Source organism: Zonotrichia albicollis, chromosome 2 (genome assembly GCF_047830755.1).
Source record: "Zonotrichia albicollis isolate bZonAlb1 chromosome 2, bZonAlb1.hap1, whole genome shotgun sequence".
NCBI lineage: Eukaryota > Metazoa > Chordata > Aves > Passeriformes > Passerellidae > Zonotrichia > Zonotrichia albicollis.
In genome coordinates this window covers 111853662-111870101 of record NC_133820.1, presented here as the reverse complement: position 1 = coordinate 111870101, position 16440 = coordinate 111853662, and the positions used below count along the sequence as shown (strand labels likewise).

Below are 16440 nucleotides of genomic sequence, written 5' to 3'. Positions count from 1 at the left end.
TACACTGTTATCACTTACATCTTCTCTGTTCGTCAAATATTCAGCTTTCATCAGTCCTGCATGAACACTACAATCTTGCTCCCACGCCTCCCTTTTCTTTTTTGGGGTTGCAAACAACTGTTTCCATAGCTAATTCTAAAGCAATTTCAGTGCTTCTGCTGCTTAGAAAGGGACACAGATAACTGGTTCAAACACAATCAATTTATTTTCTTTGCTAGCCTGATGTGAATGGATGCTGCACATTAATCCTGCCTTTCTGGAGTTTATTTGCTTTCTCTTAGTATGAAACAGACATTGCAGAACATTTTCCCTAGATTAAATTTGTAACAGGGACAACCAAAGACATTTTCTTTTGCAGGGGCTACTTTTAGAAAGGTTAATGCTGGTCACTGTTTCTAGGGAAACAAGGGTCTTTGATAAGGAGCTCTTGTGACGAAACTATTTTTAATAACATTACATATTGGAAAGGAATGCAATAACATTTATCAGCTCTAGACAGAAGATAGTGTCAATATTATGGTCTAATATAGAAAAGTTGACATATTGGTTCTGTAAAAAGCTCAGTTATGAACCCTTTCTATTTTCTTAGACAAAAAGATCAACCAGCCAGCTGGGTTTTGACAAAAGCTGGCCTTTAGACTACTCTTAATGAAATGTTTACTGTAATAACCTGGCACTCATGAAAAGCAAGATCAATGAGAGAGAAGGACACCAGTTTAAGAGACAGATGCTTGGAGAAAACATCTTTGCAGTCAGGATCCTCTGGGATGCTCTATAAAAAAAGCAGAAAGACCATCACTCTACAAGATGCATCTAAAAAGAGTGAGAACCTATTGTTTTCCTCAGGGGCTTTTTTTGGTCACTGGTCCATGCTGCTGTTGCAGCGTCTATTTAAAAAACAAGTGGGAAAGAACCAAAATGACTTAGTTGGATGAGGAAGTTCATCCATCTGGGAATAGTTTCAGGAGACAAAAGGTGCTAACATCTTATCCCAGAGCAAAGCCAGGCCCACTCTGTACAAGTGATTTATTTTGTCTTGTGAAGAATTATGTTTTAAATCCTCAAGCCGCTCATGGCCCAAAGCGAAATTGGAGGGGGAGAGAAACTTAGATTTAAAAATAGTTGCACTCTGCTACATCTCTTAAGGATGAAAAAATTGGCACTGAACAGTACATTGAAAGTATGTTTATGACAGCTAGGTTCCCATTATTAGACCAGGGATTTTCAGGTCTCTGCCAGCCTTTGTGCTCCCCCTGCTGCAGTGCCTGTGCTTGGCCATGGACACATGTACCAGCAGCCTGAAGAGGTATCAGGAACATCTCTTCACCTTCCTTTCTTTTTAAGGAAGCAACATAATTTTAAATATTTTTCCTCAATTATTTCTTTGCTGACAGCTACTCTGTGGTGTGACAGTAGAACGGAAATTTAAATCTCTCTATGGAAAGCATCTGCTTTCATACAAATATGACTTGTGAAATAATTCCTAAGCCACCAAAAATGTCTTAAGTGGCATTTAAGCCACTGTAATCTGTGATCTATTGCTATCAACATACCCTGACACCTCTCCCTGTTTTGAGCAGCATGGGGTCAGCAGGGACTTCAGAGCATTAACCCTTTAAACCACAGGAGCGTTGCCGATCTTCCCAGCTTGGCAGCGCCGTTTCTCCGCCTCTGATCCCATGCCAGCCTCAGTGCTCCAGCTGCAGCAGCGGCATGCTCCCCTCCTAGTCCGGCCTGGGACAATAAACATTTCAGAGCTGTCACTGCTGCCTCTCCCCTGCTGACATTCAATCATTACGGTATCTTAAGGACGTTTAAATAGGTCAGGTTTTTAATGGGAGATCTTGGCTTCTGGGAGTGAGACTGACAGCCTTTTGAGAGCAGATTAACAGCGCTGATAAATCAATCTCAGACTGACTCACAGCCATAAGAAAAATAAAAGGATGAAAAAGGAACCTAGTTCAATAAATGGCCTCAGTTCTTTGGCTCTGAAGATGTACCGGGGGAGGGAAAGAAGGCTTTTGTCGTGTGCCTCGTCACTCTTCTTTCTCCAAATTTGACCGCATCCCGCACTCCACCAATGTGCTCTGCTGGAAGTTTTCCGACTCCAATGATCTTGAGCATCACACCCTGCCCATCAGGTCAGAGATTAATGGCATGTTTTGAGAATTGTAGTGCCTCCTTTTCCCAACAATCACATAGCCTAATTGCCATTAGTGAGTTTTGGGTTTCCCTCCCCCATCTCACCTAAACTACTCTGCATTATCCATAACCACCGGGGAAGGCAGGGGGTTAAAAGCACTAATAATGCATGTAGGCAGTTCAGGTTAATCTTTTGAGTATTCATTAACGAAGCTTTTGTTTGCATAGCATGTCATTGGAATTACTGTAGTCCCACCACCAATTCCATTAAACCTTTCTGAAGCTAATAGCAGAAGTATTTTAGTCTTGATCAATGCAAGGCAAAAAAGAAATCTTCTAAGCGTCTCTCTGGGGTTTGTATTACGCAATCTGACTTCAAAGACAGGGCACTTCATTAGCCTACTTCAGCCTCTGACTATGATGCACTCTGTCTGCTCAAGCAGCCTGAAAATCACATTTCCATTTCAATAGGCAGTGCTGTCCTAAAATACTCCTAGGTCTTCAGACACAACATATTCTAGCTCCTGGTGCCAAGCTCCTGCAAGACAACTTGCCTTTTTTTGGCTTTTTTATATTTCAGCTTCAAGGATTCAGAGCCTGCCCTTCAGGTATGGGTAGGGGTAGTTGCTGATTGTCTGGTTTTGCTGCTGTGGAAGCTTATTTTTCAAGTGAGCTGAGGGGGAAAGAAGTAAAATATTCATGCACAGAAGGGTTTGTGATTTTTCAATTTTTCGCTGCTGTAACTCTATGAGTCATAACTCGACTTTCAGTCAAGGATTATTTGCTATCTTTTGTTTACCTTATGCCAACTACAAGCTACACTAAAATACACAGAGAGTGTTTAATTGGTGAAACAATTGTCATGGGAATACTTTATTAACTTTGCAAGTGCTGATGGAATAAACCCAATGTGATTGGCATGATGTTAATTTAGCAGGAAAACACTGCAGGAAGGAGACTGTGTGAGTTTTTTAGCATTTACATTCTGTAAGCAACAACAAAACATTATTTCTTTCCAAATACAAATACACTGGGCTAGTCTCCTCTGCTGAAAATTCAGTCAGCAAAGCTTCTTGAAATATTAAGGCCAGTTTTAAAAGAAAATCTATTTCCAGGAGTATTACCTTCTGCCTGAAAAAGCACAAGTCTGTGCTTTTCACATGACCTAATGATTTGACACTTTTTGTCAGTTGAATTTAAGTACCTCCAAAAATGGACACGACATCCTTCTCTCCATCAGCAATATGACTGGCTAGTGTGTGCATGTGAGTGTATATATAGGAGAGACATGCATATATATTTATACATCTGGGTGTATATCTATAAATATCTATATATATATATACTTATAAATGTGAAAACAAGTTCATTTTCTGAACCTCTCCCCTCCCAGCAGTGATGTTCCACACTTAGAGCTCAGTACCAGATGAAACAGCCTCTTCCTTGGAGACTTGCAGAACTGACCCTGCAGTGCTGCTGTACCACAGCTGAGCTGTGGCAGATCCCCCTGCTGTGCTCCCCGATGCTGGAGCTGAAATCCTACCCCAGCAAACCCCCCCAGCACATGGGGCTCAGTCTCTCCTCTGCACAGGGCAGGGCTCCCATTGGTGTGACGAGCACACCATGTCTGACACCAGGGTGATTTCTGGAGAGGCACAACGGGGCGAGGTGGGAAAGGGGGGAGCTGTTCCAGAAGGGCAGAGCCAGGAGTGGTGAGATGGCAGGAGTTACAGGAGAGAGGGATGGTGAGGAAAGGCTATGAAGGAACCTATGGATGCCACTGCAGAAAGGTTGCACCACCTACCGAGACCAAGACACATGGAGACATCATCAGAGACCAGCCCGGCATTGCCTTTGAAGAGGACAACCAATTTTGTCACAACAGTGATAAAATGCACAGCAGCTGAGATCTCCAGTGAGGCTACAGGCACAATTCTCTTCAGAGTCACACTGGGTCCCCAGCAGCAGCCAATTCAGTTGTAGCAGAATTGACTTGAATTGATTTCAGATATATTTTCCTTTATCTTTTCTTTTTTCTTTTGAAATATGCACCTTGTCTTTACAGGAAAAAAATAATGAAGGAGATGAAAGAAAATAATATCAGATCATATACTTGAGGCTTCTTGCACAAAGCCAAAGTATCTGCTAGGTATGTAGTTATATGCATTTCAGTCTCACCCAATGGTCTAGAAAAGAAAAAGGAAAGAAATTATTAACATATCCAGTATGATGATGCAAAGCTAGATTGCTGTAAAAATGCTGAACAGGAATGGAACACATGCCCTGCCTCACGGGGCCTCTCTGAAGCTTCAGTTTAAATACCAGTAGCTCAGCAGAATGAAAGCACTGAAGAACTCATTTGACAAGATCACCAACCCAGGTGATTGATTCATTTTCATCAAAATTCACCCAACAGAAAACCTTGGGTTTGGATCTATGCAGCATGTCCCACAGCAGCTTCTCACCAGCAGGTTCATCTATTCACATCTCTCCACCAGCAGAGCATTTGGGAACAACCTTGGTTTAAAGTCTGTTTACCACTCTGTGGGTGTACACTGTCATTCCATCTCACCTTTCCAGATGCCCTTCTGCAGGTCTGGTGGCTGTGCCTTGCTTCGGCTGGAGAAGAGAGTGAGATCCAAACAATAACTCCTACAACAAGGGCAACAAAATAACATATTTGTTTATATAGCTATAGAAAAATCTATATCATGTTTTAAAAATCAACCTGGTGTTTTTCTGACAATCCAAACTTACGGCAGGAGGCTAACTAAAATACTTAACACAGAACTTTGAGAAAAATATAGGCTATTTTTGGGTGTGAAAATATGCTATATAAAAATAAGAAAAAAAAGAGAAAAGAAAAGGAAGCTGTATTTTTTGAGTTGGATCATTCTGCCTCTTGCCTGTCAAGCAATAAGGTCCTGGTAGACTCTCTGGTTCTTCTTGTACTGCAGTTGATGAAAAGGGATTTTCCAGAGCAGAAAAATATCCCTTGTTGTCATCACCCAAATGTGCACCAGAACCACAGAGAAGGAACTGCAGATTTAAAGTTCAGGTGAATTCCATTGGATTGCCAGCACGGCCTGGAGGCCTACCTTTATCCATTACTGACACACCTTCATACTTCAAGATATGCAAGACAACATGATCAGAAGAAAAATCAAATTAAATAAATGGTGTGATGCCGGAATTGCTGTCATCCTTCTAGGAAAAGGAAACTGAGGCAAAGGTAGGGGCTACATCCATGTAAATAATGAGGCATTCAATTCCCACTATTTCTCTGTGTGGAGTTACAAGAAGATTGCCTTCAAAGAAGGACTAGGCAGTGTGTTCATGGCCATGCTGTTGGACCAGGAGCAGAGCACAGGCAATAGTGCTGTAAGAATTTGACTGTGCCCTTGGAGCAAGCCCTACCCTTCTCTGTGGGCAGACAGGCTTCTCACCACATGGGTCATCTTGGTCACACTTACTTGGGTTTAAAAGTAGGAATTTTACCTGTGTAAAAGTGAGTGGCAAGTTGTTTGTCACCCAAGCAGTTTATTCTGAATGAAGAATGAGAGGAGCAGATTTTAGGTGCCACACGTGTAAAGAGCAATGCACTAATTGGCACTATTGTTCACAGCAGAATAGGCAGATACATTCAAAGGCAATAGCAGTGCCCTTTATACTTCCAGTTACACTGAAGGAAGATTTGGCTCACTCTTCACTGGACACACAGACTTGGGTTTTAGCTATTTGCAACAAGTAGAAAACTATCCTGAATACACCAGAACTGCTTACAGTATTCTACTGCCACACAGGATGTCTGTACCTTGTCAGGTAAAAAGCATGCCCATTAAAGTATGACACCAATAAGCAGAATTTATTTCAACAAGAGAACTAATCAGAAAGCAGATGTATAGATCCATTCCCCAGAAATAATAAAACAAATGACATTTAAGTAGTAGGCACCATTCTGTCCCATACTCAGGCAATGCAGACAGGTCTTACTGATTTTTTCATAGCATATGCATGAAGTTCAAAGTTCAAACCCAAATATTTCCCTAACCAGAAAGGACACAGTCCTTCAGACTACAGATTCAAGATGTGTTTTAATGACAGTTTAAAGAAAAGTATGAAGCTTATGGGAGGAGGTCCAAAAGGACAAATGAAACAGAACCTTCCATACTCTCCCTATTCCTGATACCGCAGCCTGTTTGTTAGCAGTAACAATGTGTGACACATCACATGGGGCTCTGCTGAGATGAACTCCACACCCCTGACCCTGAATCACTGATAAAGCCATGACATGGAAAAAAGAGCAGCCTGAGTGCCTTCACAACAGCCAAGCTCTGGGGCTCAGCAACGCCTGCCACAATCCTGTTATCTCCTGTAAGTGTCTCCTACTGCTGTTATCAGCATCAGAAGTGCAGAGGTATTAGCAATAGAAAGGAATTCTGGCCCTGTGCTCCCTCGCTGGACGGGTTCCTGTCTGTGTCCCACTGTCCCGTCCAGCAGCAAGGAGCCCGGCACGGGGAGCACACGTGTGTGTGGGGGCACAGGGAGCCAGCCCCACGGCTGCTTGGAGTGGGGGCATTCCAAGGGAACCCAAACCTGCCACTCAGCCATACCTGAGCACATTCAGAGCATTGGGTTTTCCTCAGCATCACCTCCTTCCCCTCCCTGCCCTCACCTAAGGACAGGATGGTCTAGGAGGTGACATGTGATCTCCCTTCACACCTTTCTCTTCTTGGGCTTGGCAGAAGGCACATGGCAGAACAGACCTCATTGCTTGTGGCTCCACTTTTGCAAACCAAGACAACCAGATATGGGCAAAAAAAAAAATAGCTAGCAGAGATTTGTTTCAATCTTATTCCTCCTTTATTCATTAATGTCTTCAAAGATATCCCCTTCCTCCCCCCAGAAACCCCTCAATGAAACAAATGTGGACACTTCACCTTGGTTGCTGCTGCAACCTGACAAAAGATTGTAAACACTGATATAATTGACAAGATTCAGAACTTGCCATGTTTATCAGTTTCTTTGGAGATCTCAAATATCAAAAAAAGGAATTCAGTACTTGCTAAGAGAATATCTTCCCAGCCATAAAGGATCAGAGTCCCTAAATAAAAGAAAAGCTGAAAATTCTGTGTGAACTGATGATAAGAAAAGATCATTAATATGAAAAATGCAAATACAGAGAGGATATATACCATCCTCCCCCACCAATGGTATTTCTGATCAGCCAGTCTAAGTAAATCCAACCCAGCATTTATGTACTCAGCTTGAAGTAAAATATTAAGGACAGAATAACAGTTAGGAATATGACAATGATGTTGCCTCCAATGGCCTCCAACCAAGCATCACTAATCCAGGAAATTAAGAGATGAGATCAAAAGGAACCCAACTGAATTGAAATAAGAAACATGCAGCTACAGTCTTCAAAAAGTCTTCATATTGTGGCACAGTGAGGACAGATTGTGACTAAGGAATCTGTTTGTAGTCCTATGAGACTTTTTAGAGCTGATTCCACCTTTCTGGATTTATTGAATGACTAATCACTAGCACTAGCATTCATTCATTTTATCTGGCTTTTTCTTTTCTCCCTTTCAGGAAGTTCCTATTTCAAAATGTCTGTGTGGAGCCTGAATGAGAGGCACCAGCTGGGGCTCCTGTACAAGATTTCTGTCCTGGAGGAGCAGAGTGCTATTTTAAGGGCAGAGTCACTGGAGAAGCATAAGACAACCAGCAGCCACCAAACTCTAAAGGGGCTGGCACATGGTTTGCCTGACTGAAGCCTCACACAAAGCAGCCCATTCCACACAGATTAGGCTTTTAATATCGGCTAGGGCATTTTTTTCACTAAAGGGAGAACACATACAAAGAAATGCTGGAGGGATCCTACCAGCAACAAACGTTCTTTGGGGTTCTTCCTTGCTCCCAGCAGCAGACAAGGTCTCAGTGGCACGGGGGACATTTCAAGCAGAAACATGCAAGCCATTCAACCATTAAGCCATTTAACCTTTCAAGACTAAAGCTAAGTGACACAGCTAATCCACCAGTGAAAGTCTGTGTGTTCTCTGTCTCTCCCATGAGTGACATCCCAGCCACTGCAGAAGAATGATGGTAAATTGCATTTTTTCCAGTTTCATGGTGGAACTAGTTAAAAATTTTTTAGGTTATACTCTAGATGTAACATTAAATACAGCCACTGCTAATAACTTAGCTTAATTATTAGCTGATTTATTAATATACATGCAGGCAGAAGATTTCAATTATTTTTAATTATATGGAAAGTTCCAAGTGTCTTTTTTATTCCATTAAGATCATTCAAAACTCTGTAAAACCTGCAAGGGCTTAATTCTTTACATGACAGTTTTTAATTAATTTGAACTCAGGCTAATTAAAATATTTGTAGATTGCAACAACCTAATTCATTTTTAAAAGGCAAGCTTTTACATCTGCAGCAAATATGCTCTATTTTCCATTGGGAATAAAGATCCAGCCCCTGTTTGAAGTGCAAAACCCTCTTCAGCCTTAACAGTAGAATTACAAGTGACAGCAGGTAATAGAAGTGCTCCATTGGCGTGGGTTGTGTGCTATAAATCATCTCCTGAGCATTCCCAAGTCCACTGTTCCCACTTGCATGAAAATCTGTGCACTGGAGACAGGAACAAGAGTTTCAGCAAGCCTTTGGTGGTAACAGCCTTGGCTTAACCCCTCACTTACCAAATACTTACCTCTTTATGCAGCACTGGATAAAGGGAAAAACCAATGGCCCGCTCTGACAGCCACCCTGCAACAAAATTTGCTAGGTACCCCTCAGAAACTCTAGCTTCAGTGGGTAGTTTCAAAAAGGAAAGGCAAAGGACTTTAAATTTGTAAGCAACAAAAATAAGGCTGTGGTTGTGCTACAGATGTCTCACTACCCACAGCTACTTTTGTCTTCACTGATGATTTCTAATGTCATTTCTAATGTCAGACAAAGAGGAAATGGCTCCAATGACAGCCCAACAAGTAGCTGGCTGCAGGCTGGACTATGAAACCAACACAGTTAGGAGTTGTTTTTGTCATATCCTGTATCTCAGAGCCCAGGCTTGCTAGCACTGCCATAATTTCCAAGCCAGAATCATGACTTGCCATTTCCACCCCAGGGACAGAGGACAGCCCCTATTGCTGGAAAGCTGTAGGATGTGATTGGACCAGGTGCTGCACAATCCCACCTGGGCTCCCTTTCCCATGACAGGGGGGACCAGAGGATCTTCCCAGCTCCCTTCCTACTTGGGCTGTTCTATGATCACTAGGGGCACAGAAAAGAAGAAACTTTTCTGTAGAGCAAAACAAAGACTTAAGGAGGGCAAAGGACCTGATCCCACGGTGCTTAGATTTTGCTGCTTTCAGTCTGCACTGCTTTAAAGGCGTGAAAGTCACCAAGTCCTTGACTGGCATGAGCCAAGTTGGATTTTCATCACAACACCTTCACACAGCTGCTGGATATGAGCTTCCTTCATATACGAATATAGCTAATGTATACAGTGATTGTTGGCTTGGTTCCTCCATTTAGAGTGAGCAATGCATATAGCCATAGTAACCAGCTCCTGCCACTGAGTCCTCCTCTTCTGAAGGCAATCCATTTATGCATGGCTCTGTGAAGAGGAGTTCACATTTCTCCTGTCTGGAAGGGCAGGAGAGGGAGTTCTGGCTCTGCAGTTCTGCCACACGCTGCAGATATGACAAGGAGTGACCTTGGCTATTGTTCTGTAAGTGGTTTTCCAACATGTCACATGCATCTGTTACACACTTATCGACCCACTTGAGTCTGTATAAACCAGCCAATATTCTCTTTTCTAGGCAGGGTTATTAAAAATGCATCATCAATGTGCAGTAATATCTCCAAATAAATTTTTAGTCAAGGTATTAATAGTTTTAAGATGTTGGAAAAACATTTTCAACGAGTTCATGGAGTTTCATAGCAAAATAGGCTTGTAGCTAACATTCACATTTGCATTTCTCCTGCCTAAAGGATATTGAATCTGAGGACATTTAGCTTTTAATGCTTTAAAGATATGAGCATGCCAGAGCCTTTAACACAAGATAACAAAATCCAATTTCACTTGTCTCGATCAGCCTTTGTAAGTGTTGCTACTCAAGTGCTGAATTCAAGTCCCAGATCTGATCTAAGCTTTATCCCTTTCTAAATGGGTAAAAATAAACACATCCTTTCTTATCCTTTCTTGCCCTTTATGGACACAAAAACATTGCAAAGAAGGAAGAACACTTGTACTCTAAAGAACTGAGCCAAGCAGCAAAGATTACCTCAAAAGGGCATGCAGCAAGTACTACTTTAGCTGTTGAGCTCTTTATGGCAAATAGTGGTGTTTATATATACACTAAAAGATTCATGTGGCAGTTTAGACTGCACACCTGTAAAAAAAAAAATCTCACCTCCTTCCCCAGAAAGCCCTAAAGAGGTTACAGAGACCTTTGCATAGAAGAATAATATGCAGAGACCAAGAAAAAGCCTAAAGCTATTGTGATATTTTTAATTGCTACACAGTACTTTACTGAATGAAAGGGAAGCTGGCCATATGCATGAACAGTGGAAAGCAACTATTTTAGACAGCAGTAAAACAGGTTTGACCTAAATGCCTGAGCCCAGAACTTACCAAAGCCCAGCTGGCATCAGTAGCCCATGGAATCCCTGAGCTGTGAAGCATGAGTGCAGCTATCCAACAAAAAATTGCCAGTTTCTATCAGTGCTATGAGTGTTCATAGTTTAATATTTCAGTCCAGCAGAGCTCTCATCTGAGTACACGTCCTTGTTAGATTTTCCTGGGACTGATTGTGTTTAATGAGTCTGGGAGAAACCCAGGAAAATGTTATCACAGAACAACAGACACAGACTAATGCCAGACTTCAGCTACCTGATCTAAAATTGTTATCACACTTCAGTGAATAGAAAATAGTTCCCAAAGATTAGGACCATTCCTTCTATCTCTCCTCTAATTACTTTTAACCTTAAGTTCTGAGAAATGGAAGAACTCGGGGGAGGTGATGATGTAGGGGACACTCTAGTTTGTGTAAGACAAGCCCCATGCTTCTTAGGTTGTGGAGCAACCCCCACTCTTATATCCATCTATTACACTACATGACTGTAGTGTTATGGTTTTTTAAATTACATGCATCACACACAGTGGTAAAATTCTTACAGATTTAAACACTAAGACTTTACTTTTAAACCCTTTCCCTCTTAGACTTATTTACATAAAACTTCAGCTTTATCTCAACAGGATAATAAGGAAAGATAGAAGGGACTTAACAAGTATTGCGTTCTGACAAACAGCAAAGTTATCACCTGGAGAGCTGCAGCTCAGGACTTACACTTGCTTGGGTTTGGCCAAAAGGCTTTTCATGCTCTAGCAATGGTCACTCGCAAGCCTCCCCTGTAAGCAGAGTTTGTAAGCTGATAAAATACTGACTGTAGCTTGGGTCTAGCTTCTATCTTTTCTTCTCACCAACTTATGAATAAAGATGACAGAATCAGGCCTTGAGCAGTTAGATATATAATAAACACGGTTTGGGAGCAGGAGGGAATGAGGGAAGGAAAAATGTCATTTGAGTACTCCAGGTTTCAGAAATAGAACGCAAATTGGAGGCTGTGTGACCTCGCACCAGCACCTGCGTGCATAAGCGCTCTGCTTCCAGTGCTGTGATTAGATGCTATTTTTCCCCTGGGGGCTCTGCTCATTCTGCATATGAGATGGGTCTGCATGGGGAGGAAGGCAGAGTCAGGTGGTAAAGGAGACTCTACTGTCTGCTTGTCCCTTTCCACTCTGTTGCAGAAGCTGCCTTCTGTATGAGTCAGAAGTGGGAAAAGAAAGATGATTTTAAGATTCAAGTAATTGCTTGCTGCATTAATATGCCAGGAGGCTTCACTACAAAGCACCTGTGTGATGGCAAGCAAGCCATTTACACCAACTTCCAGACAGACAATTACCATAACTGGTTGTATTTCCTACGTTGCTAGAGGTTGAAACCCCCAATTTGCATGGAAATGCTGAGAGGAAACACATAAAAGTATGGCATGCCAGGGCTGCAGCCAAAGCCACCAGGACCAGCCTCTGGAGCAATGGAAAGCACACTTATGCATGCAGGTGTGAAGTGCTATGGAATAATAAATGGAGGTTTTCACACAAGGAGCCCCAAAACAGCAGTTTATCTCAACGCATCTTGTTTCCATGAAGGCAATTGTATGTGGATATTGTAACAGTAAGTACCCCACAGAAATGAGTGACTGAGAAAGGCAAGACATTACATATTCTATTTTAGGGTTTTATAGCTACAGGCAGGCATATCTTTGCACATACATAACCACTGAATATGCTCAGCTGGAAGGGACCCTCAAGGATCGCTGAGTCCAGCTCCTGGCCCTGCAGGACGTCCCAGGAGTCACACCATGTGCCTGACAGCACTGTCCAAAAGCTCCTTGAGCTCTGTCAGGCTGGTGCGGCAGCCACAGCCCTGGGGAGCCTGTTCCAGTGCCGAACCACCCTCTGGGGGAAGAACCTTTTTCTAATATCCAACCTAAACCTCCCCTGACACAGTCTTATGCCATTCCTGTGTGTTTGAGCACTGTCTAAGCAGCAGCAGCCTTTGAGCAGCTACACACTGCAGCCCTGCTCTGCTGACGCAGGGAGAGGCAGGAGCAGCCTCTGTCATGGCACTGCAGAGCAGAGCAGCCTGTTCACCCCTCTGGGGGAGAACAGTCATCTGGGAGGGTAGCACGCATCAGCCAGCCCAGAGACTGGGCAATCCAAGCACACCTTGCCTAAAAATACAGAGCACTTTGGCCAGACACTAACCAGAAAGGATGATGTTTCCCAGCATATTTATACACACTCGTCCCCCAAAAAACAACTTCTTCCCTGGATAGTGAAAGGCATGAGGGCATGTACTTTGCAGAACACAACTAAAGCAATAGCACAGTGCCTCAAAGCATATTCTGAGTTTTTTGGTGTTGAAGCAAGCCACGCAACTGATACTGAAATGAACACAACAACTCCGTGATTTCCCACTGCCTTAGAAAGCCACAACAAAATTCACTTTGTTTCATCTCATCCTGAATATACGCAAGAAAATGAAATGCTTCTTTCAAAACTTGATTCACTTCCAATTACTAGATACATGACAAAAATAAACCAAAGATATTTTCCTCAGCTTCAGCATCAAAGGACAAAAAGAGGAGCAATTAAGGCACTCACCATGACACATGAGCAAGCAGAGATGGTTCCCACACTCCAGCCAAGATTAAACAAAATATAACTGATTGCCACTGGATTTTTATTCCTTTTAATACCAGACTTATCAGTAGCCTCTGGCTTTTTTTAAAATTACAATAGCCTTATATTTCCTTATAGGACATCCTGGCTATGGTGTAAAACATAGGTGAAATTCAATATTTGAGTATCAAAATAAGCAAAGAATACATGCAGACAGATTATTCTGAAGTAAAACTGAGTCAAAACAAGAGTTGTTTGTTTACAAAATTAGTTTTTAATAACTTAATACATGGTAAAAAACCTAAGCCAGATTGTTAGCTCAGTTACCCCAAAGAAACATTTAACCAGTACAGTATTTGTTCTCTCATGTAAAGGCTTAGCTACATATGGGTAAATCAAGGGCTGGCAATCCCTGCTATGAGGGGGGTCCCAGCAGTATGAGGTTCTGCATGCAGAGATAACCTTTTCAAACATCTACAAGATCCTTTGGAATTTAATCAGTGCCTATTCAGTGAAAACTCACAGCCTGGACTAGAGTCTCTGTAACATAAGCCAACCACTTTCAAAGAAAACTGCAGTCAACTATGATACAGCCAAAGAAATCTGGGAGTTTTCACTCCTGTCTTAGGATCTGGTGACACAATCTCCCCTTTCTGTGTACTCTCGTCTTTCCTTATCCCAGAGTACAAGCAATGCTGGAAATGTCTCAGAAAAACAAACAAAACTGCTCTGTCTCCCTAGGCTTGCCATGTTGCAAGGAGGAATGTGCAAGCCACCTCCGTCACATTTCTCAAACACTGATCATTTCTGACGCAGAGCTTTAGAAGGAAAAGATGTTTTAATGCCCTGCAGGCAACCAGTGCTTTCAAAGTCCATCTAAGCAACAAGACTGCAATTCCCACTCCCAGGTAACATGCTGTCCTTGGCTTGTCACTTCTTTACTGTCACTTGTACAGTATGCTGTGTTCAGGACTGAGATTGCGTACTAGCTGAAAAGATACTTCAGATAACACCCAAATATACTTCAAGATCCTCTGGACCTTCTTCCTTCCTGCCTCCATGCACCAAATAAAGTGTTTCACTGCCTGCTGTTCTCGAGGGCATGCAAAGGCTCAGCCATTGTCTCAGCAGATTTGGATTCACTTTTACAACGATGCACAGTTGATACAAAGAGGTTGAATACTTCCTATTGCCATTAAGACTTCCTGCCTCGCCTGTGGTGCCTTTTGTCCCTGCAGGCCATTTTCCAAGCTAGGCCAGAGCCTGCACAGCCACACTTCAGTTCTGTGGGAGGTGAACCCACAGACCTTTCTCACAGCCAGGTGCCTTACCCCCAACAGCTTCTGTTTTGTTTCTTTGTCTCTTATGTATGGAAAATACATAAGGCTACCTAAATGAGAAAGTTGTACCCCAATAGTTTCATTATATTCCTTTCCCTTTTTTCTCCACAAACATTCTGCTCAGAAGATACTGGTAGGGGAATGCAGCATGCAATGATGTGCTTACACACTTCTCCTGGGACAGTGGGGCAAACACCACAAAAGTTTTAAGAGTTAAGCACCAAGAATTTGCATATTTCCATTTCCAAAGACATCCTCTGTAACCAAGCCAAATCTAATGTTGGCAAAGTGTAAAGTGGCTGCAATGTTTGCTCAACACAGCCCAAAAGTAATGGGTAAGGAAGACTGACTATACACTGGGAGCAACACGTCACATAAGGGATCCCATAACTTAGTTCCCATTTTTAGACAAAAAGCAAATGGCCATAAAAAATCCCAACCCAAATCAAACTCCACCTTCTGCACTCAAACTCCACTGAAAGCTCAGTTCAAAAGTCATGCGGTCAGAGTCATGCAGACATTAGAGGAAACACAGAGAGGTTCAAGTGTAACGCTGAGCATGAAACCCATACAAGGACCCAGCTGGCTCTCAGTAACTGCCCTGTACAGGAATCATCCACAAGACAAAATCTTCCAGCTAACCAGCAGCTCTGCAGCCAAGAGCATCAAACAGTCTCAGGTCAAAGAACAACATGTCAGAAGGGACACGAGGTTGTTCCTTAGGAAAGTTTTAACGTACTGCAACCATGAGAAACTCAGGCACAGCAGATTCAAACAGAGGCTGGGCATGAAAATGAGACTCACATTACCTTATTCCATCTGCTCTGCCATGGATACCCTCTTGGATACAGCTCAGCAGAACAACCCAGACTGCCATTCAGGAGGCGGGGAAGCACCTGGCCCTTGTTGTCAGGGGTGGTCTGGGACTCCCAGGATATTTACATCAACAGCTGTACGGCTTCCAGTGTGGCATCACTCAGCCTATTTACCCCTCATTTCTCTGCACTCCCAGGAAAGGATCCAATTTAGATTGGACTGGAGTAGAGAGAAAAGGATGTGTCACTGGGGACATAAAGCTAGCAGACTGTTCCCAATTTCAGTGCTTTGCAGCAGGGAAATTGGTGAGGGAGATGGAAAGGAAGCATGCTTCAGTGAACAAATCTGAAGATTTCAAAAGTTACCAGATGGGAACGCATGGAGGAGTTTATTTATATATAAACCAACTTTGCATGGTTGAAAGCATTTTTTGAGAAATAAGTACTGGCCTAAAAATACCTCATCTTTGGCTGCTAACAATAAACTCTAAGAAAAAGGAGCAGAGAACCTCTTCTTACATCTTCACAAGAATGTTGAACCAAACCTATAAAGCTGAGTGTCATAATTTCAGTGGAGTCTCTCCCATTTTTGGCCTTCACTTCTTCCAGAAAACTGCACTGCTTGATAATTCTAGACATGTCAGGACATGTTTGAATCAAGAAAACTGTAAACATAGCAGAGCTGGCATAAATCCTGACCAGCAGCTATCACTTTCAGCACTGCTAAACCTGTAGCATAAGTGGTTTCTAAATTTCTTTATTCAGGATTTTATGTTTTGTTTACACCATCACTAAATAAATCCTACTGATCGCCATGAGCACTAAGTACTTCCTGAAAAATCTGTCCAAGATCACAGCAGCTGTTCATTAGATTGCTTTTTT

At 42.4% G+C, this 16440-nt stretch overlaps 1 long non-coding RNA gene across 1 annotated transcript; it reads left to right on the top strand.

Annotated features, from left to right (window-relative positions):
* Positions 1-1479: 1479 nt before the first annotated feature.
* On the top strand, positions 1480-9819 carry LOC141728271 (uncharacterized). Its single transcript, XR_012579171.1, has 3 exons — positions 1480-2141; positions 4208-4291; positions 7738-9819. It is a non-coding gene; the product is annotated as an uncharacterized LOC141728271 (long non-coding RNA).
* The last annotated feature ends 6621 nt before the right edge of the window (positions 9820-16440 follow it).